At 40.2% G+C, this 23,406-nt stretch overlaps 1 protein-coding gene across 1 annotated transcript in view; it reads right to left on the bottom strand.

Annotated features, from left to right (window-relative positions):
- Window positions 1–20,008, bottom strand: part of LOC128595776 (sulfotransferase 2A1-like) — a 370,742-nt gene extending 350,734 nt beyond the window's left edge. Inside the window, exon 1 of the mRNA XM_053604741.1 lies at window positions 19,995–20,008. The gene's annotated coding sequence lies outside the window, so the exon portion shown is untranslated. The remainder of the gene's footprint in view (window positions 1–19,994) is intronic.
- Between the last annotated feature and the right edge of the window lie 3,398 nt (window positions 20,009–23,406).

The raw sequence follows: 23,406 nt of genomic DNA, 5'->3' as shown, positions 1-23,406 counted from the left end.
ATGAGCCACCCATCCCAGCTTTGAAAATATTTTTATTTTTAGTTATTTGTTTTTTACATTTTTAAAGTTAAATTTTCTCTTTTTTCTTTTTTTTAATTAAGTCATAGCTGTGTACATTGATATGATCATGGTGCATCATTCACTAGCTTCACAGACCATTTACCACGTTTCATATATAACCTTGTAAGATGCACCGCTGGTGAATTCCCACAAATCTCCTTCCCTCTACCCACCTCCCCCCTCCCTCCCCTATTCTTAGCTTGTAACTGGGATATAGCTTTCTTGTGAAAACCCTAAATTAGTTTCATAGTAGGGCTGAGTACATTGGGTACTTTTTCTTCCATTCTTGAGATACCTTACTAAGAAGAATATGTTCCAGCTCCATCCATGTAAACATGAAAGAGGTAAATTCTCCATCTTCCTTTAAGGCTGCATAATATTCCATGGTGTACATATATCACAATTTATTAATCCATTCGTGGATCGATGGGCACTTGGGCTTCTTCCATGACTTAGCAATTATGAATTGGGCTGCAATAAACATTCTGGTACAAATATCTTTGTTATAATGTGATTTTTGGTCTTCTGGGTATATGCCCAGTAAAGGGATTACAGGATTGAATGGCAGATCTAGTTTTAGATCTCTAAGTGTTCTCCATATCTCTTTCCAAAAGGAATGTATTAATTTGCATTCCCACCAGCAGTGCAAAAGTGTTCCCTTTTCTCCACATCTGCACCAACATCTCTGGTCTTATGATTTTGTAATATAGGCTAGTCTCACTAGAGTTAGATGGTATCTCAAAGTAGTTTTGATTTGCACTTCTCTGATGATTAAAGATGATGAGCATTTTTTCATGTCTGAAGGCCGCACTTGTCTTCTTCAGAGAAGTTTCTCTTGAAATCCCTTGCCCAGCCTGCAATGGGATCCCTTGTTCTATTCTTACTAATGTGTTTGAGTTCTCTGTGAATTCTGGTTATTAAACCTTTGTCGGAGACATAACCTGCAAATATCTTCTCCCATTCTGAGGGCTGTCTGCTTGCTTTACTTACTGTGTTCTTGGCTGTGCAGAGCTTTTTAGTTTGATCATGTCCCAGTAGTGTATTTTTGTAGCTACTTCAATTGCCGGGGGGGTCCAACTCATAAAATACTCGTCCAGACCGATTTCTTCAAGGATTTTCCCTGCACTCTCCTCTAGTATTTTTATAGTTTTATGTCTTAAGTTTAAATCTTTGATCCAGTGAGAGTCTATCATAGTTAATGGTGAAAGGTGTGGGTCCAGTTTCAGTCTTCTACAGGTTGCCAGCCAGTTCACCCAGCACCATTTGTTAAATAGGAAATCTTTCACCCACTGAATGTTTTTAATTGGCTTCTCAAAGATTAAATGATGGTAAGTAACTGGATCCATCTCTTGGTTCTCTATTCTGTTCCAGACATCTACTTCTCTGTCTTTGTGCCAATACCATGCTGTTTTGATCACTATCGATTTGTAGTATAGTCTGAGGTCTGGTAGCGTAATTCCTCCTGCTTTGTTTTTATTTCTGAGTAATGTCTTGGCTATTCGAGGTTTTTTCTGATTCCATATAAAACGAAGCATTCTTTTTTCAAGATCTTTAAAGTATGACAGTGGAGCTTTAATAGGGATTGCATTGAAATTATATATTGCTTTGGGTAGTATGGACATTTTAACAATGTTAATTCTTCCCAGCCATGAGCATGATATGTTTTTCCATTTGTTAATATTTTCAGCTATTTCTTTTCTGAGAGTTTCATAGTTCTCTTTATAGAGATCTTTCACATCCTTTGTTAGATAAAGTCCCAAATATTTCATCTTCTTTGGCACTACTGTGAATGGGATAGAGTCCTTAACTGTTTTTTCAACTTGACTATTGTTGGTATATATAAAGGCTACCGATTTATGAATGTTTATTTTGTAACCTGAGACACTGCTGTATTCCTTGATAACTTCTAAGAGTTTTGTAGTAGAGTCCCTAGTGTTTTCCAGATATACTATCATATCATCTGCTAAGAGTGAAAGTTTGATCTCTTCTGACCCTATGTGGATACCCTTGATCACCTTTTCTTCCCTACTTGTGGTGGCTAAAACTTCCATTACAATGTTAAAAAGCAATGGAGACAATGGGCAGCCTTGTCTGGTTCCTGATCTGAGTGGAAATGATTCCAATTAAACTCCATTCAATATGATATTGGCTGTGGGTTTGCTGTAGATGGCCTCTATCAGTTTAAGAAATGTCCCTTCTATACCAATTTTAAGTGTTCTGATCATGAAGGGATGTTGGATGTTATCAAAAGCTTTTTCTGCATCGATTGAGAGCATCATATGGCCTTTGTTTTTTAATTTGTTTATGTGCTGGATTACATTTATAGATTTACATATATTGAACCAGGCTTGAGACCCTGGGATAAAACTGACTTGGTCAAGATGTATAATTTGTTTGATGTGTTTCTGGATTCTGTTTGTTAGGATCTTGTTGAATATTTTTGCATCTATATTCATTAGTGATATCGGTCTATAATTTTCTTTTCTTGTTGGGTCTTTTCCTGGTTTGGGGATAAGGGTGATGTTTGCTTCATAGAATGTTTTGGGTAGTCTTCCTTCTTTTTCTACCTTTTGGAACAGGGTGAGTAATATAGGTACTAATTCCTCCTTAAAGGTTTGGTAGAATTCTGACGTGAAAACATCTGGTCCCGGGCTTTTCTTTTTAGGGAGGTTTTGTAAGGTTGATGCTATTTGTGAACTTGATATGGGCCTGTTCAACATTTCCACTTGATTCTGTCTCAGTCTTGGAAGGTGACGTGCTTCCAAGTATCGGTTAATTTCCTTCAGATTTTCATATTTCTGAGAATACAGTTTCTTGTAATATTCATTAAGGAATTTTTGGATTTCTGAGGAGTCTGTTGTTATTTCGTCTTTGTCATTTCTGATTGATCAGATTAGAGATTTTACTCTTTTTTTCCTGATTAGGTTGGTAAAAGGTTTATCTATTTTATTGACCGTTTTGAAAAACCAGCTTTTTGATTTATCGATCTGTTGTATTATTCTTCTGTTTTCAATTTCATTTAATTCTTCTCTAATTTTGGTTATTTCTTTTCTGCTACTGGGTTTGGGGTTGGAATGTTCTTCCTTTTCCAGTTGGTTGAGATGTCCCATTAAGTTCTTAACTTCCTCTCTTTCCGTTCTCTTGAGGAAGGCTTGCAGTGCTATAAATTTCCCTCTTAGAACTGCCTTTGTAGTGTTCCAGAGGTTCTGATAGTTCATGTCTTCATTGTTGTTTAGTTCCAAAAAGTTGGCGATTTCTTTCTTAATCTCATCTCTGACCCAGCTATTGTTCAGCATAAGGTTATTTAACTTCCATGTTTTTGTATGAGTATGCAGATTCCTGTTGTTACTCAGCTCAAGTTTTATTCCATGGTGGTCTGAGAAGATGCAAAGAATAATTTCTATTCCTTTAAATTACTGAGGTTAGACTTGTGACCTAAGATGTGATTGATTTTGGAGTAAGTTCCATGGGCTGATGAGAAGTATGTGTATTCAGTTTTTTTGGGATGAAATGTTCTGTAGATGTCTGCTAAATCCAAATGTTGGATGGTTAGGTTTGAATCTAAGAGTTCTTTACTCAGCTTCTTGTTGGAGGATTGATATAACCTTGCCAAAGGAGTGTTGAAATCTCTGACTATTATGGAGCTGGAGGAAATCAAGTTGCTCATGTCTGTTACAGTTTCTCTTATAAATTGAAGTGCATTCTGGTTGGGTGCATAGATATTAATAATTGAGAACTCATCATATTTAGGATTACCCTTAACAAATATGAAGTGACCATTCTTGTCCTTCCTTACTTTTGTTGGTTTAAACCCATTGTATCTACAAATAAAATTGCAACACCTGCTTTTTTCTGATTACCATTTGCCTGAAATATGGATGACCATCCTTTCACCCTGAGTCTGTATTTGTCTTTTAAGTTAAGGTGTTACTCTTGTATGCAACAAATATCTGGCCTGAGTTTTTGTATCCAGTCAGCTAACCGATGCCTCTTTAGAGGACAGTTTATGCTGTTCACATTAATGGATAATATTGATAAGTCTGGTGAAGTTTTGGGTATCGAGTTTTTCAAAAGTACAGTGGGCATTTTTAATCCTTTCACCAGTGTGGAAATTGGAGTTTGATCCAAAGTTTCTGAGTGAGTTTAATTTTGTGGTATAGGATTGGGTTGGTCATTATGTAGGATAGGTCTGAGAATATTCTGAAGAGCTGGTTTGGTTATGGTAAATTTCTTCAACATATGAATGTCATTAAAGTATTTAATTTCTCCATCATAAATGAAACTCAGTTTAGCTGGATACAAGATCTGGGGTTGAAAGTTATTTTGCTTTAGAAGATTAAAATTGGTGACCACCCTCTTCTGGCTTGAAAAGTTTCAGCAGAGATATCTGCAGTCATTCTAATATTCTTTCCTTTGAAGGTAATAGTTTTCTTTGTCCTGGCAGCTTTGAGAATTTTCTCCTTCATATTAACTTTAGTGAAGTTATGCCTGGGGGATGTCTTATTGTGGTTGAGTCATGCCGGGGTTCTGATGCTATCCGCTATTTGAATTTCAGGTTCTGTAGGCATGTTTGGAAAATTTTCTTTCATAATTTCATGCAGAAGGGCCTCTGTGCCCAGCGAGGCCACTTTATCTGTCTCTGGAACTCCAATGATTCGGATATTACCCTTCTTCAAATTATCCCAGAGATTTCAGAGAGAATGATTCATTTTTGCTCTCCATTTCTCTTACTCTTTGAGAGTTTGGGAGTGTTCAAAGGCTTTACCTTCAATGTCAGGAATCCCTTCTTCTGCTTGCTCCATTCTGTTATTGAGGGAGTCTACTGTATTTTTCATATCTTCGAGGGCTGCAAATTCTTGCTTCAGTGTGTCTAAGTCTTAGGTGGTTTTGTCTTTAAATTCATTAAATACTTGAGACAACTTTTGAATTTCTCCTCAAGTTCCTTATTCCACTTTGTTAATCTTGTCTGCAGTCTAAATACTGAATTCGATTTCCGACATCTCAGCCAGTTGTTTATGAACAGGATCTTCAATTACATCTGCCATATCTTTCCTTGGGGGGGTTTATTTATTCTGGTTATTCATGTTACCTGAGTTTTTCTGCTGATTCCGCTCCCTGTTTACTCCCTTTGATTTTTTCCCCTGGGGCTTTGTCGAGGGCCTGTACAGTGTTGTGACTTGAGAAACTGGGGTCCTGTCTGGTGTGGTGGGGCTAAGTGGTTCTGTCTTGTTTTTAGCTGGTTCCTGTTCCACCCTAGTGAAACAGATACTCTGGATTGAAGTCTCAGCTGTGGAGAAATATCAGCAATTAAGTCACCCCACCCCCCACCGGCAAACAATTGGAAAAGAAAAATCAAACCTTCCTACCACCGTGCACCCAGGGCACCACCTGATTTCTCCTCAGGCAATTGGTTCAGTTCAAAAAGTCCAAATCAGTTGTCTCAGTCTGCACCTGTCTCGGGTGAGAGAGCTCAAGAGGTCTCTGGGAACTTGATCACAGGGGTCTGGTGACTACTCTGGTGTGGCTTGCTCCAGTGCTGCATGGAGTCAGAAGGAGCCACCCAGCCAATAGATCAGTCTGGGAAGGTTGCTGCCTCCTTCCCCACCTTGCACCACTGTCACAACCAGTCACTGATAGCCCTGTAGTTGGCTGACCCAGTTGCCTGTAGTGAATCGGTACTCCAGGAGTTTGCACCTGCCTGAATTACAAGGAAGTCTGCCAGGCCGCCGTGCTCTGCCTCTCTCTAGCAGGAGGAGCTGAGGCCTGACAACCTCGGGCGCTTGATGAAGGTTGGGGGGTTTTCACTCGGGTCCAGTCTCGCCCCTGATTAATGTTACTGACAGAACAGAACAGAACAACTCTGCAGTTCCCCTGCAGGAGAGAAGCTGAATTGAGTTCCAAATCAGCTTGTCTTTGCTCTTGTATTGTCTATAGGCTGACGATCCCCTGAGGGCCAGGTGCGTCTTAGGTTTAGTAAAGTGGACCTCTGGGTCAGCCCCTCCGTGGGAGTTTCCCCGGTTTGTACGTTGGAGTTGCCTCAGGCAATTCCTATACTCAGAGTCTCTGGTTGCCCAGGGAGACAGGGGGTGTGGCTTCAGAATATTCAGTAGTGAGCCATATTGCTAGCAAAATAGGGCTGCTGTTTTATGCCTCAGGTAACCGCTGCTCCAGTGTGGCTCCCTTTAGTCAACTGTCCTCTCTCTGCTCCCATACTCCAGAGTCTACACCGACAGCTGCAGCCCAGCATTGTCTACACCCCTCGAGCAATCGCCCAAGAGTCTGGACCCCTGGGGGACAGGCCTCCAGATCTTGGAGCGAAAGCAGAAGGCAGTGCGGAGAGCGCTGGGAGCCTGGGGTTGCGGGCAGAGAACACACACAGCTTTACACAGTTTTATGCCTGGCCGTATTGTTACCAAAAGACGGCTGTTGCACTATTCCTCAGGGAACTGCCATTCCGGTGTGGTCCCCTCTCTGCCAACCGGGACTGGCCTCCAGACCTCATTGTGAGTGAAGGGGAACACTGGGAACTCAGAATTCCAAGTAGAGACTATACACAGTTTATACAGTTTTATGCCTGGCAGGAGGATGCAGGCACCCACTAGGGTGCCACGGCAGGTCCAGTTTTTAGAGGGTCTCTCCTGTGGAGTGTAGCGGGAGGACCTTTGAACTCTGCCCAGTTGTTTGTGGGGCACTCTGAGCCATTCTCATGGGGGAGGGGACTCCTGTCCACTTGGTGATGGATTTTGTACCTTTTGTTTGTATCCTTGTGGTCGCAGCTCGCCTCAGTGGGGTTGATGTGCATTCTTCAACCTTCTCTCTTAGTGCAGCTCAAATCCACCAGGTTACTTGCTGAATTTTTGTCCTTTAACTCTCCTACTGGATGGTACCCTGTGTGAAAAGCTGGCTTAAGTCAGCCATCTTGTCTCCTCCCCTGTCTATTTTTTTAATTGAAAGTTCCATTGTGACACCAAAATAAGCTCTGTCTTCCAAAGACATCATAGTGCCTTGCCCTTTCTCCTTGTACAGTGAATTGTGAATCTGTAAGAAACTGTACAAGGGAACCTGCTAAATGTCACCCCAAGAAAGCAAAGCTCTCTGAATGGTGTTATGCCAAGGCCTTTCTCCTGTGAGTGAAACACAGGGTTCAGGCCAATGGACTGAGATGATGTTAGGGGCATTGGTTTTTGTGGGTTAACTGGGTTTCAGATACATGGACTCCAGTGGCCTCTGGATGATGCATGCAGAAAATGCATTTATTCAAATGATGGTGAGACCCTACATAATCTCTACAAAGTATAGAGAAGCTGACTTAGAAAACAAAAAGAAGAAAAGGAGCAAGGTGGCCCCACAACCAATACCACATCCCAGAACAAGGCCTTTGAGGACCTCACTGCCATCAAGTGCTGGATGCTTTATCACTGTAGGCTCCATGGGCAAGGGATCCTGAAACCACCCCTGGAAATGGAGAATTTTTTCTACTGGGAGTGAATTCTCCTGCATTTATTGTCTACATTCAAGCACCACAGAGCAAGAGACACAACTACTTCTGGGAATTGTTTTGCGGTGAGCAGGTACAAAAACTACCCATAAGGGTCCAGGGAGCTGAGAGGCCAGAGACAAAGATTATCAAATCTAGTTTCTCACAAAGGAATAGTCAGTAAGGTCTTACCAACTGAACTTTGGTCTCAGCTGGTCCCCATATCAAGTCACTAGAAAATGTCCTTTGTATAACAAGGTTTTAGGGTCAAACTGCTGGACAGGTCTTAGATGCTCTTTGCAAACTCATACCACTGGAGGGATATGACAAGTACAGTAGAACCTCTGTAAGTTGACCTCCCAAACAAACTGTCACCATATGAAGGTGGTGAACATTAGGGACCAGGCCCACTGTTCTGATATGTCCACATGGTGCATGTCCATTTTTGAAAATTAGGTTGACATGGTAGGTGGTCATTGTATGGAGATGGTCAGCTATGGAGGGTCTACTGCATCTCTATGAGGGGTTTCTATACTGCAGGTATTATGGTAAAACTTTGCTGCAGAACATGCTGGCATGGAGGTGTCAACCATTGAACATAGTGGTGATTTCTCCTCAAGATCGCATCACCCTTGTTACCCACCAGGTTTTTCTCCTGCAGGAATTATGCTCCTAAGCTCAGAATAATAATAAATTGTGGGAATACACATAATGAGAAGAAAAGGAGACTTAGTTGCTTGTGTAGTTTTATTTATTTACTATTTTCATTATTATTATTGTTAGCTTTCAAATTAATGACTATCAATGTTTCTTATTTTGATATAAATTTTCTGGTCAGGCTTTGTGGCTCATGCCTGTAATCTGTGGAATCACGTAGGCTCAGGGAGGAATATTATTTGAGGTCAGATGTTGGACATCCTTCTGGTTTGTACAAATAAATAAATAAATAAATGAATTACCCTGGCATAGTGGTGCATACCTGTAGTCCCAGCTACTCAGAAGGCTGAGACAGGAGAAATTCTTGACCCTAGGAGTCTGTGGTTCCAGGAAGGCATGATGACATCACTGCACACTAGTCTCAGTTACAGAGCAAGACTCTGTCTCAAAAAACAAATCATAGTGAAATTTACTAAATATAGAATGTGAAATTTACTAAATGTAGAATACAAATGTTTTAACACAATAACTAAGAAAATGCGGTGAAGGCTATGTTAACATGTTTGATAAAAATATTTCAACTTGTATATAAAATAAGCATATTGTATGCCATGATTGCATTAATGTACACAGCAACGATTTAATGAAACAAATTAAAAAAGAAAATCATGTTTTGAACACACTTATGAATCATACTTAGATCACTTCTGCAGCATTCTGTATGTCTGAAACACTACAAACTTTTCAACAGCTCTGTAACACCATGACATGGGAAAGGGCACCATGGTGATTTCTAACAAGAAAATACTCAAAGATACAAAGATTGATCATTCAAGGGTCCAGGATGAAAAAATGGGTTTTATGCAATAGCCCCAAATAATGCACACATACAGGGACAGGACAAAAAGTATTCAGCACCCATATAAGATCCAGAACTATCTTAGACGTTATTCCCAGGAAAACAGCTCCCAAGGAACATCTGCCATCTTCTCCTGGAATACTTTATCAAAGGCTTCAGCTTGGGCCACCATGAAGTAATTTTTTCAGTCCCCAGTTATGCCTGGAAAACAGGAAACAGACACTCAGGTCAAGTGGGAGTGAGACCTGAACAAGGCTCCTCCTTGGTGAGTTCCTTCCACCCAACCACCACTAGGGACATTGTGGCTAATACAGTGTAATGACCAGTGGTCCATTGCTGGGCCCTTGTGCCACCTGGCAGCACAGCTGTTTATACTCCTGCCTGTCTGGAGATGACTTCTTACCCCTCCTCTCGCCCAGCCCCTCCTGTGCACAGTCTTCCACAGTCATGCCCACTAGGTCTGCTGCTCATCGAGAGTTGAGCCCCTTCCCACCATCCCAAGATCTGGCGTGTTCAGGGTGGTATGGTCATAGACCCACCACCCCTGTATCTACCACCCCATTCCAAACCAGCATCAGTTCTCTCCTGAATTATGGTGACACACTGTAAGCAGTTGCTTTGCTTGGGATTGTTCTCCTGTCTGAAGGAGTCAGAGACAACAGCCCGCTTGACCCCTTAAGAAGGGAAGACACGAGAGGCGGAGCAAAATGGCAGACGAGTAACAGCTTCCTTGCATCTGGGCACCGTGAGTCTGGGGAGATAGGACTCCAGGCATCTCTGGCTGGTGGGATCTGCCTATCATCACCCCTGAGAGGATACAGGGAGTCAGCGAGAGACTTCTGGACCCCAAGAGAAGGACTAAAATAGTGGAAAACTGGCAAGTGGTCGCGTGTGTTCAATCCGTCTAAACCCACCGCAACTGTAAGTTCAGTAGCAGTGAGACTGCAAACCAGAAAGACCTTACCTGTGAACTGTTTTGGTGTCTTTGGTCTTGGCACTCAGCTGAACTGCGTTGGGGAGAGCCTGAGCGGGAGTGCGGAGAAATTTGGCCGTTGTCTAGGGCCCCAGTCTGAGCCGTTGAGCCAGATGGAGCTAATAGTGTTTGGCTCTGGGTCACAGGCAGCCATTGTGAGCCATCTGCCCTGGCAAGCTCCGCCCTCAGGGTCGCAGAGCCAGAATTGGGTGGGAGCTGGTAACCCAGCGACCAAGTAGCCTAAGGGCGGGATCTGAGCCGCCTTGCAGCCCGAACCCTTGGGGGCAGAGGGAGACCAGTTTTGACACACAGGGTAAGTGGATAGCCACTTCAGGAGTGATTCCAGCGACAAGCACTTCCCTGGGAAAGCTTCTGCTCAGCAAGTGAACAACTTCAAAGTGCCTTTTAAGTGGGCTGAAGAGAGATTTAGGGTGTCTACCTGCTGGGGTTTGAGAAACTAGCAGCCTCCAGTCGTATCAGAACTGTGATTAACATCTCATACCCCAGAAGACCACGTGTTGCCCAGACAATATTCAATAACATATACATACTGCTTTGTTTTTGGTTGTGTTTTTTTTTGTTTGTTTGTTTTGGTTGTTTTTTTTCTTTATTTTGATGTTGTTGATTGTTGTTTTGTTTTTTAAGTTCAACCTTTTCCATACAAATCCTTTTTCTTTCTCAATTTTTCTAGTTTAATTATAATTTCCCATTGCTGCCTATTTCAATAATTAGAACTTCATTTTTGTTAGTGTTCCTACAGCTATTATTTGGTTTTCCACACAATTTTATCCTGTACAGTTTTCTGTTTGCTTGTTTTGGTTTGATTTATAGCATTTTTGTCTTTCCTCTCTACTTGGAGGAGGTGGGGTACTGTGTCTGATCAGGTTAGCAAAGAGCTGCTGACCTCAAGGGAACCAACCAACTGAGCACCCCCAGAAGGTGGTTTTTTTTTAAGGTTGTATCAAAGTACCCTACTGTACACCTATATTGCTCCGTCTCCCTCTTTCTGTGCCTCTTTTCTTTATGTCAATATTCCTTTTACCCACCCCCTCTCCTTTCTCTACTTTTCTTTTTTTTCTTATCTCACGGTCCTCCTTTCTTTCATCCCTTTTTTGCTCTTAAACCTTCTCACCCTTCTGGTCCTGTAAACCTTAGTCCACAGGCACAAGAACTTAAAGAGCAAGATGAAGTGAAAGGAAAATTAGGGCAAGGAAACAGATAAAAGAAATCACTCATGAGGAAGAATCAGCAGAAAACTCCAGGCAACATGAAGAACCAGTCCAGAACAACCCCGCCAAGGGACCATGAGGTAGCTACTTCAGAGGATTCCACCTATACAGAAATGTCAGGAACGACACAAGGGGAATTTAGAATACACATGTTGAAAACGATGAAAGAAATGATGGAAACAATGAAGGAAACTGCTAATAAAGTGGAAAATAACCAAAAGGAAATTCAAAAACAGAATCAAATAAGAGATGAATGATATGAAGAATATAAAAAGGATATAGCAGAGCTGAAGGAACTGAAACAGTCAATTGGGGAACTTAAAGATGCAATGGAAACTATCAGCAACAGGTTAGACCATGCAGAAGAAAGAATTTCAGAGGTAGAAGACAAAGTTTTTGAGATAACTCAGATAGTAAAAGAGGCAGAAAAGAAGAGAGAGAAAGCGGAATGTTCACTGTCAGAAGTATGGGACTTTATGAAGCATTCCAACATACGAGTTATAGGAATTCCAGAAGGGGAAGAAGAATGCCCCAGAGGAATGGAAGCCATACTAGAGAATATTATAAAAGAAAACTTCCCAAATGTCACCAAATATTCTGACACACTGCTTTCAGATCGCCAGGTCGCCTCAACTCTAACTGAGCTTCTCCAAGACACTTGTGATGAACCTGTCCAAAGTCAAGACAAAAGAAAAGATTCTGCAAGCTGCCAGGAGTATGCGCCAGTTGACCTACAGGGGCAAATCCATCAGAGTGACCACAGACTTCTCTAATGAAACTTTCCAAGCAAGAAGACAATGGTCATCTACCTTTAATCTACTTAAACAGAACAATTTCCAGCCCAGAATTCTGTACCCTGCTAAGCTAAGCTTCAAAATTGATGGAGAAATCAAATCATTTACGGATATACAAACATTGAGGAAATTCGCCACAACAAGATGAGCTCTACAGGAAATACTTCAACCTGCTCTGCACACTGACCACCAGAATGGATAAGCAGCAAAGTAAAAACTCAGAAATTAAAGGACAGAACCTAACCTCCACACTGATGCAAAAGATAAAACTAAGCAATCTTATTTTCAGATACATGTGGATTTAAAGCAACTAAAGTCAAAAAAGACAAAGATGGTCACTTTATATTGGTCAAGGGAAAAATACAACAAGAAGACATTTCAATTCTAAATATTTATGCACCCAATTTAAATGCTCCCAGATTCTTGAAACAGACCTTACTCAGTCTGAGCAATATGATAACTAATAATACCATAATAACAGGGGACCTTAACACTCCTCTTACAGAGCTGGACAGATCCTCCAAACAGAAATTAAACAAGGATATAAGAGATTTAAATGAGACCCTAGAACAACTGTGCTTGATAGACGCATATAGAACACTCCATCCCAAATATAAAGAATATACATTCTTCTCATCACCCCATGGAACATGCTCCAAAATTGATCATATCCTGACACAAAACAAATATCAACAGAATCAAAAGAATTGAAATTTTACCTTGTATCTTCTCAGACCATAAGGCACTAAAGGTGGAACTCAACTCTATCAAAAATCCTCGACCCCACCCAAAGGCATGGAAATTAAACAATCTTCTGTTGAATAACAGATGGGTGCAGGAAGAAATAAAGCAGGAAATCACTAACTTCCTTGAGCATAACAACAATGAAGACACAAGCTACCAAAACCTGTGGGATACTGCAAAAGCAGTTTTGAGAGGAAAATTCATCGCTTTAGATGCCTACATTCAAAAAACAGAAAGAGAGCACATCAACAATCTCACAAGAGATCTTATGGAATTGGAAAAAGAAGAACAATCTAAGCCTAAACTCAGTAGAAGAAAAGAAATATCCAAAATCAAATCAGAGATCAATGAAATTGAAAACAAAAGAATCATTCAGAAAATTAATGAAACAAGGAGTTGGTTTTTTGAAAAAATAAATAAAATAGATAAACCATTGGCCAGACTAACGGGGAATAGAAAAGTAAAATCTCTAGTAACCTCAATCAGAAATGATAAAGGGGAAATAACAACTGATCCCACAGAGATACAAGAGATCATCTCTGAATACTACCAGAAACTCGATGCCCAGAAATTTGACAATGTGAAAGAAATGGATCAATATTTGGAATCACACCCTCTCCCTAGACTCAGCCAGGAAGAAATAGAGCTCCTGAACAGACCAATTTCAAGCACTGAGATCAAAGAAACAATAAAAAAGCTTCCAACCAAAAAATGCCCTGGTCCAGATGGCTTCACTCCAGAATTCTATCAAACCTTCAAGGAAGAGCTTATTCCTGTACTGCAGAAATTATTCCAAAAAATTGAGGAAGAAGGAATCTTCCCCAACACATTCTATGAAGCAAACATCACCCTGATACCAAAACCAGGAAAAGACCCAAACAAAAAGGAGAATTTCAGACCAATCTCACTCATGAATATAGATGGAAAAATTCTCAACAAAATCCTAGCCAATAGATTACAGCTTATCATCAAAAAAGTCATTCATCATGATCAAGTAGGCTTCATCCCAGGGATGCAAGGCTGGTTTAACATACGCAAGTCTATAAACGTTATCCACCATATTAACAGAGGCAAAAATAAAGATCACATGATCCTCTCCATAGATGCAGAAAAAGCATTTGATAAAATCCACCATCCTTTTCTAATTAGAACACTGAAGAGTATAGGCATAGGTGGCACATTTCTAAAACTGATTGAAGCTATCTATGACAAACCCACAGCCAATATTTTACTGAATGGAGTAAAACTGAAAGCTTTTCCTTTTAGAACTGGAACCAGACAAGGTTGTCCTCTGTCGCCTTTACTGTTCAACGTAGTGCTGGAAGTTCTAGCCAATACAATTAGGCAAGACAAGGAAATAAAGGGAATCCAAATGGGAGCAGAGGAGGTCAAACTCTCCCTCTTTGCTGATGACATGATCTTATACTTAGAGAACCCCAAAGACTCAACCACAAGACTCCTAGAAGTCATCAAAAAATACAGTAATGTTTCAGGATATAAAATCAATGTCCACAAGTCAGTAGCCTTTGTGTACACCAATAACAGTCAAGATGAGAAGCTAATTAAGGACACAACTCCCTTCACCATAGTTTCAAAGAAAATGAAATACCTAGGAATATACCTAACGAAGGAAGTGAAGGACCTCTGTAAAGAAAACTATGAACTCCTTATTAAGGAAATAGCAGAGGGTGTTTAGAAATGGAAGAACATACCATGCTCATGAATGGGAAGAATCAACATTGTTAAAATGTCTATACTTCCCAAAGCAATCTACCTATTCAATGCCATTCCTATCAAAATACCAACATCGTACTTTCAAGATTTGGAGAAAATGATTCTGCGTTTTGTATGGAACCGGAAAAAACCCCGTATAGCTAAGGCAGTTCTCTGTAACAAAAATAAAGCTGGTAAATGTAGAATATAAATGTTTTGGCACAGTAACTGAGATAACGCCGGAAAGGCTATGATAACCACTGGGATAAAAATGTGTCAAATGGTTTATGAAGTGAGTGTATGATGCCCCATAATCATATCATTGTATACACTTATGATTTAATAAAAAAAAAACAAAAACAAAAATAAAGCTGGGGGCATCAGCATACCAGATTTTAGTCTGTACTACAAAGCCATAGTGCTCAAGACAGCATGGTACTGGCACAAAAACAGAGACATAGACACTTGGAATGGAATTGAAAACCAAGAAATGAAACTAACATCTTACAACCACCTAATCTTTGATAAACCAAACAAGAACATACCCTGGGGGAAAGACTCCCTATTCAATAAGTGGTGTTGGGAGAACTGGATGTCTACATGTAAAAGACTGAAACTGGACCCACACCTTTCCCCACTCACAAAAATTGATTCAAGATGGATAAAGGACTTAAACTTAAGGCATGAAACAATGAAAATCCTCCAAGAAAGCATAGGAAAAACACTGGAAGATATTGGCCTGGGGAAAGACTTCATGAAGAAGGCTGCCATGGCAATTGCAACAACAACAAAAAGAAACAAATGGGACTTCATTAAACTGAAAAGCTTCTGTACAGCTAAGAAGACAATAACCAAAGCAAAGAGACAACCTACACAATGGGAAAGGATATTTGCATATTTTCCATCAGACAAAAGCTTTATAACCAGGATCTACAGAGAACTCAAATTAATCCACATGAAAAAAGCCAACAATCCCACATATCAATGGGCAAGAGACATGAATAGAACTTTCTCTAAAGACGACAGATGAATGGCTAACAAACACATGAAAAAATGTTCATCATCTCTATATATTAGAGAAATGCAAATCTAAACAACCCTGAGATATCATCTAACCCCAGTGAGAATGGCCCACATCACAAAATCTCAAAACTACAATTGCTGGCGTGGATGTGGAGAGAAGGGAACACTTTTACACTGCTGGTGGGACTGCAAACTAGTACAACCTTTCTGGAAGGAAGTATGGAGATACCTCAAAGCACTCAAGCTAGACCTCCCATTTGATCCTGCAATCCCATTACTGGGCATCTACCCAGAAGGAAAGAAATCCTTTTATCATAAGGACACTTGTAGTAGACTGTTTATTGCAGCTCCATTTACAATCACCAAAATGTGGAAACAGCCTAAATGCCCACCAACCCAGGAATGGATTAACAAGCTGTGGTATATGTATACCATGGAATACTATTCAGCTATTAAAAAAAATGGAGACTTTACATCCTTCGTATTAACCTGGATGGAAGTGGAAGACATTATTCTTAGTAAAGCATCACAAGAATGGAGAAGCATGAATCCTATGTACTCAATTTTGATATGAGGACAATTAATAACAATTATGGTTATGGGGGGGGAAGCAGAAAGAGGGAACGAGGGAGGTGGGTGGGGCCTTGGTGTTTGTCACACTTTATGGGGGCAAGACATGATTGCAAGAGGGACTTTACCTAACAATTGCAATCAGTGTAACCTGGCTTATTGTACCCTCAATGAATCCCCAACAATAAAAAAAAAAAAAAAAAGAAGGGAAGACACATCCTGCCTCTTTCCTGTTCAAGTTCTTTCAGGAACCTTGGATTTCACTCAGTACAAGTGAGTCAGGATCTTGCAAATCTCCTCGTGATCTGTGTCACTGTGGCTTCTCTGACTCCATCCTGTAATGACCCATTTGTTCACTGTGCTTCATCACACTGGGACTTGTGATTCTGCCTCAGAGGTGGCAGGTGTCCCCACTGCTCAGAGCTCTTGCATTTCCATGTATTGCTCAGACCATGTGGTTTCCGTGTCTTCTCCCTGGAAAGCTGCTCTCCCAGATGTGTCTATGTCCTGCTGGTTTTTTTTTCTAGTCTTTGCTCCAGGGCAGTCTTCTCAGTGAGGTTCTCTCACCACCCAGTTTAGAACTGCCAGTCCCCATCCTGCTGTATTTTACTGCATAACACTTCCCTGTAGGGTGGGCTCTATGTGTTTCTGTTTTGCAGCTGTGTGTGGAGCATGTTTCTGCAATATAGTACATCTTAAGTTTTACAAAGTCCCAACTTTTATTTGCAATTGGGAAATATGTAGCGCTTCAAAGGACAGACATATAGTAAGTACTAGAGGAATACTTGTTGAAAGAATGAATAAAAGAATAAAGAAATGAAGGCGGGACATGGTGACACAGGCCTATAACCCTAGTTAGCAGGGTGGCTGTGCTGGAAGAATGGCGAGAGCCCAGGAGTTCAACGCTATTCTAGGCAACATAGGGAGACTCCCACCCTTACTAAAAATATAAATGAATAGGCTGCATGTGGTGGCTTGTGTGTATATATTTCCAGCAACTCAAGTGATTGAGGCAGGAGAACTGATTGAGCCCAATAATTTGAGGCTGTAGTGACCTATGGTTGCAACACTAATCTCCACCCTGGGTGATAGAGTGCAACTCTGTATCAAAAAAGAAAAAAAATTACACAAGGTACTAACATTTCATTTCTTTGAACAGAAGAGGGAAACAAAAAACCTGAGAGCTTCCATGGTTAAAACAATGGGTGTGAATTCGAAGCTAAAGGTTTTCTTGCCAGAAGTCCTACTCTTTATTACAAGCTTAGCTCATTATTTGTATATCATACAGATTCATATTTATATAAATCAAGATAATAAATAGGTAATATACAATAACAGATAATTATATCTAATTTAATTATATATTATATAAATATAATATATAAACTTATATAGTAGAAATGATGGAGCAGGATGTCCCCTGTGTAACTGGTGCCCTGTAAACATCCATTGCTCCTTCATGTCCTCTCTGTGTCTGTACTTGTATGTGTGTCCATGTTTCCTCTTCTTCTAAGAATGCAGGTATATGTGTTTGCATCCACCCTAAAAGGGCCATGTCACTTTGCCTTCCACACCCCAACGTCCTTGTCCTTCTCACATGCAAAATACATGCAACGCACACAATCCACAATCTCAGCAGCCCCAAACTCCTAACCCATTCCAGCATCAAATCTAAGTCTAAAATCTCCTGGAAATATCCCCTAAGTCTTATAGAAGCATGAATGAAACTTGAGGTATGATTGAGTTGGAGGTAAAATTCCTCTCTAGCTGCTAACCTATGAAACCAGACATGTTACCTCCTTTCAAAGTGTTGGGACAGGCAGGGTATAGATCTTCTCATTCCAAAGAAAGTAATTTGAAGCAAGAAAGAGGTCATGGGACACCAGCAATCCACACAACCCAGCACGGCCAATTCCATTAGATGTTAGGGCTTAAGATTGACCTTCCTGGTCTCTGTTCTACTGGATGACTGGGCAGCAGTGGCCCTGACCTGCTCAAGGTCCTTTGATGCTTTACAATCATTTGATTGCTTCCTTCCATGAAGTAATCCTACACAAACATGTGAAGTGTAGGATTTTGGAAAAAAATTTATTTTTCACTTCCACACAAAATATATTTCCATTTTATCTTGAGCCCAAGTGAAGAGAGGACATGGACAAGTTTTAATCACAGAGTCCTCACCATGTCAGATAGCAAAGCGTCTCCTCTCATTTTTCCAGCTAAGTCGATCCTTCATTCATGCCTTTCTTAAGGATAGTTTCCTACATTAATTTCCCAATGGGGAAGCTCCTATAAGACCAATCCAATTCTGTCCTCCCTGCCCAGATCAATCACAGCTTGCAAGCCTGGCAGGAGGAGCTAAGTAACCGGGTGACTCTTCGTAACCTGAACATCCTCCTGTGCCAGATTTTGAGGAGAGAGAATCTAAATGACTTCTCATCACCCAGGTACCATCTTATCATGGTTGAACTTTGTCCAAGGGAGAGGATGTGAAAGAGAAAGATGACAGAGAAACCAGGATGAGAAGGAGGATGAGGAGGAGGGGGAAGAAGAAGAGAGAAACAAGACACAGAAGGGAGAAGTGATGGAGTTGGATGCAACCAGGAGAAAGCAAGAGAAACAGGTAAAGAAGAGAGAGCAGGGAGTGTGGGAAAGATGCCGGGATCCTGATGGATTTCTCAGTCCAGTTGATTATCAGACAATTTATCATTAAACAACAAGGCCTAAGGTTTCTAGAGAGTCTTGAGAAGGGCTCCTAAATGATGATTAGGATTAAAGAAGGAGCAAATCAGAGAGAACTTGATGGAGATTTAAGGAATTGATTTCAACTCCTGACTGTGCCATCAAACAATCTGTTGCTCATAACTAACATTTGAATGATACACAGTTTTATAAAATCTTCTTATATATCAATAGCGAGTACTTGCTACAGAATCCTGGGAGATTATGAGAGAAAAATAACTTTTTATAGTAGAAAGGCTTTACTTTAAACCATAGACTTTGCTCTTAGAACTGAAATGCTTTAAAAGATTTTTTTTTAATTTCATGAGCCCCAGCTGTTGTCTAAAAAGTAGTCACACAAGTGTGGAAACAGCTAAAATTGAAGTTCAGTGTGTGAGTTGAAAGGAAAATTGCAATAAGTTATGGAATCATGACCAGAGGGATTTAAACGTGTTAAGAAAGGTTTCCTGATTAAAATGGATTCATGCTGAGGCCATTGGGGATTTGACAGAATTGGGGAGAAGAAAGTGATGGGGAGTAATGTTTCTCAGGTGGACGCAACATCCAGTGTTTATGCCACTGTCTCTTTCTCCAGGATGCCAGCAATAGGTCAGATTCTTTCTACAATAGCCTGCTCACCCTCACTGGTCCTCAGCCTCACCTGAAAGCTGCTCCTGTCTCTCAGCAGCCCCTCCAGTCCTCGGCATCTCAGCACATTCACACAGGTTGATCTCATGCCTTCATTTCTCTTCTTACCAGTCAGGTTGAGATGTCAGACAGTTGGACACCTCTCTGGAACTGAACTGGAACTGAACTGAACTGTTCTGACCCTTCCCCAGGCCCCTCTTGTAGAACCATCTGTCCTGCCCACAAAGCTTTTTACAACCACCAGTGGGTACATATGGCCTGGTCCTCTGCCTGAATTTCTGGGAAACCCCTTTAGATGTTTGAAGATAAAATGAAGAAAAAGATGGGAAAAAAACATGAATGGTGTGAAATAGCAACTAGAAGGAGGGCAATGAAGACCAGGGAGCTAATCTTACTCTTAGTGACTATTTTCAAGGCTAAATTTTGACTGAGAAGAGGGAATGGAGACACAGAGAAATGGAGGGAAGTCAGAGAAAGGGAAGGTGGTGGTGAGAGGGTGTGCACTGAAGACTAAAATGATGGTTACCTGTTTCAGCTCTTCATAACTCTGCATCAGGAAGTTCTTCAAACCTTTGTCAGAGACATAACCTGCAAATATTTTCTCCCATTCTGTGGGCTGTTTGCTTGCTTTACTTACTGTGTTCTTGGCTGTGCAGAAGCTTTTTAGTTTGATCAAGTCCCAATAGTGTATTTTTGAAGCTGCTTCAGTTGCCTGGGGGGTTCTTCTCATAAAAAACTCGCCCAACCAAATTTCTTCAAGTGTTTTCCCTGCACTCTCTTCTAGTATTTTTATAGTTTCATGTCTTAAGTTTAAATCTTGAATCCAGTAAGAGTATACCTTGGTTAATGGTGAAAGGTGTGGGTCCACTTTCAGTCTTCTACAGGTTGCCAGCCAGTTCACACAGCACCATTTGTTAAATAGGGAATCTTTTCCCCACTGAATGTTTTTAATTGGCTTGTCAAAGATTAAATAATGGTAAGTGGCTGGATTCATCTCTTGGTTCTCTATTCTGTTCTAGACATCTACTTCTCTGTTTTTGTGCCAATACCATGCTGTTTTGATCACTATCGATTTGTAGTATAGTCTGAGGTCTGGTTGAGTAATTCCTCCTGCTTTGTTTTTATTTTTGAGTAATGTCTTGGCTATTCAAGGTTTTTTCTGATTCCATATAAAACGAAGTATTGTTTTTTCAAGATCTTTAAAGTATGACAGTGGAGCTTTACTAGGGATTGCATTGAAGTTATATATTGCTTTGGGTAGTATGGACATTTTAACAATGTTGATTCTTTCCAGCCATGAGCATGGTATCTTTTTCCATTTATTAACATTCTTGGCTATCTCTTTTCTTAGAGTTTCATAGTTTTCTTTATTTAGGTCTTTCACATCCTTTGTTAGATAAACTCCCAAATATTTCATCTTCTTTGGCATTACTGTGAATGGGATAGAGTCCTTAATTCTTTTTTCTTTTTTTTTTTTTTTTTTTTTTTTTTTTAATTTTTTTATTAAATCATAAGTGTATACAATGATATGATTATGGGGCATCATACACTCACTTCATAAACCATTTGACACATTTTTATCCCAGTGGTTAACATAGCCTTTCCGGCGTTATCTCAGTTACTGTGCCAAAACATTTATATTCTACATTTACCAAGTTTCGCAAATACCCCTGTAATATGCACCACAGGTGTGATCCCACCGATTCCCCTCCCTCTACCCACCCCCCCCTTTCCCACTTCCCCCTATTGTTAAGTTGTAGTTGGGTTATAGCTTTCATGTGAGAGTCCCAAATTAGTTTCATAGTAGGGCTGTGTACATTGGATATTTTTTCTTCCATTCTTGGGATACTTTACTAAGAAGAATATGTTCCAGCTCCATCCATGTAAACATGAAAGAGGTAAAGTCTCCATCTTTCTTTAAGGCTGCATAGTATTCCATGGTATACATATACCACAATTTATTAATCCATTCGTGGATCGATGGGCACTTCGGCTTTTTCCATGACTTAGCAATTATGAATTGGGCTGCAATAAACATTCTGGTACAAATATCTTTGTTATGTTGTGATTTTTGGTCTTCTGGGTATATGCCCAGCAGAGGAATTACAGGATTGAATGGCAGATCTATTTTTAGATCTCTGAGTGTTCTCCATATATCCCTCCAAAAGGAATGTATTAATTTGCATTCCCACCAGCAGTGCAGAAGTGTTCCCTTTTCTCCGCATCCACGCCAACATCTCTGGTCTTGAGATTTTGTGATATAGGCTAGTCTCATTGGAGTTAGATGATATCTCAAAGTAGTTTTGATTTGCATTTCTCTGATGATTAAAGATGATGAGCATTTTTTCATATGTCTGAAGGCCGTGCGCCTGTCTTCTTCAGAGAAGTTTCTCTTCAAATCCCTTGCCCAGCCTGCGATGGGATCCCTTGTTTTTTTCTTGCTGATGCGTTTGAGTTCTCTGTGGATTCTGGTTATTAAACCTTTGTCAGAGTTATACCCTGCAAATATTTTCTCCCATTCTGAGGGCTGTCTGCTTGCTCTGCTTACTGTGTTCTTAGCTGTGCAGAAGCTTTTTAGTTTGATCAAGTCCCAGTAGTGTATTTTTGAAGCTGCTTCAATTGCCCGGGGGGTTCTCCTCATGAAATACTCACCCAGACCAATTTCTTCAAGGGTTTTCCCTGCATTCTCCTCTAGTATTTTTATAGTTTCATGTCTTAAGTTTAAATCTTTAATCCAATGAGAGTCTATCTTAGTTAATGGTGAAAGGTGTGGGTCTAATTTCAGTCTTCTGCAGGTTGCCAGCCAGTTCACCCAGCACCATTTGTTAAATAGGGAATCTTTTCCCCACTGAATGTTTTTAATTGGCTTGTCAAAAATCAAATAGCGGTAAGTAGCTGGATTCATCTCTTGGTTCTCTATTCTATTCCAGATATCTACTTCTCTGTTTTTGTGCCAATACCATGCTGTTTTGATCACTATCGATTTGTAGTAAAGTCTGAGGTCTGGTAGTGTGATTCCTCCTGTTTTGTTTTTATTTCTGAGTAATGTCTTGGCTATTCGAGGTTTTTTCTGATTCCATATAAAACGAAGTAATGTTTTTTCAAGATCTTTAAAATATGACAGTGGAGCTTTAATAGGGAGTGCGTTGAAAGTATATATTGCTTTGGGTAGTATGGACATTTTGATAATGTTGATTCTTCCTAGCCATGAGCATGGTATGTTTTTCCATTTGTTAACATTTTCAGCTATTTCTTTTCTTAGAGTTTCATAGTTCTCTTTATAGAGATCTTTCACGTCTTTTGTTAGGTAAATTCCCAAATATTTCATCTTCTTTGGCACTACTGTGAATGGGATAGAGTCCTTAACTGCTTTTTCAATTTGACTGTTGTTGGTGTATATAAAGGCTACCGATTTATGAATGTTGATTTTGTAACCTGAGACGCTGCTGTATTCCTTGATCACTTCTAGGAGTTTTGTAGTAGAGTCCCTAGTGTTTTCCAGATACACAATCATATCATCTGCGAAGAGCGAGAGTTTGATCTCTTCTGACCCTATATGGATACCCTTGATCGCCTTTTCTTCCCTAATTGCGGTGGCTAAAACCTTAATTCTTTTTTCAACTTGACTATTGTTGATATATAAAGGCTACCGATTAATGAATGTTAATTTTGTAACCTGAGACGTTGCTGTATTCCTTGATCACTTCTAAGAGTTTTGTAGTAGAGTCCCTAGTGTTTTCCAGATATACAATCATATCATCTGCAAAGAGCGAAAGTTTGATCTCTTCTGACCCTATGTGGATACCTTTGATCACCTTTTCTTCCCTAATTGCGGTGGCTAAAACTTCTATTACAATGTTAAAAAGCAATGGAAACAATGGGCAGCCTTGTCTGGTTCCTGATCTAAGTGCAAATGATTCCAATTTAACTCCATTCAA

Source organism: Nycticebus coucang, chromosome 10 (genome assembly GCF_027406575.1).
Source record: "Nycticebus coucang isolate mNycCou1 chromosome 10, mNycCou1.pri, whole genome shotgun sequence".
Taxonomy (NCBI): Eukaryota; Metazoa; Chordata; class Mammalia; order Primates; family Lorisidae; genus Nycticebus; species Nycticebus coucang.
Note: the sequence above shows the minus strand (reverse complement) of the source record. Positions and strands in the feature narration are given on the sequence as shown.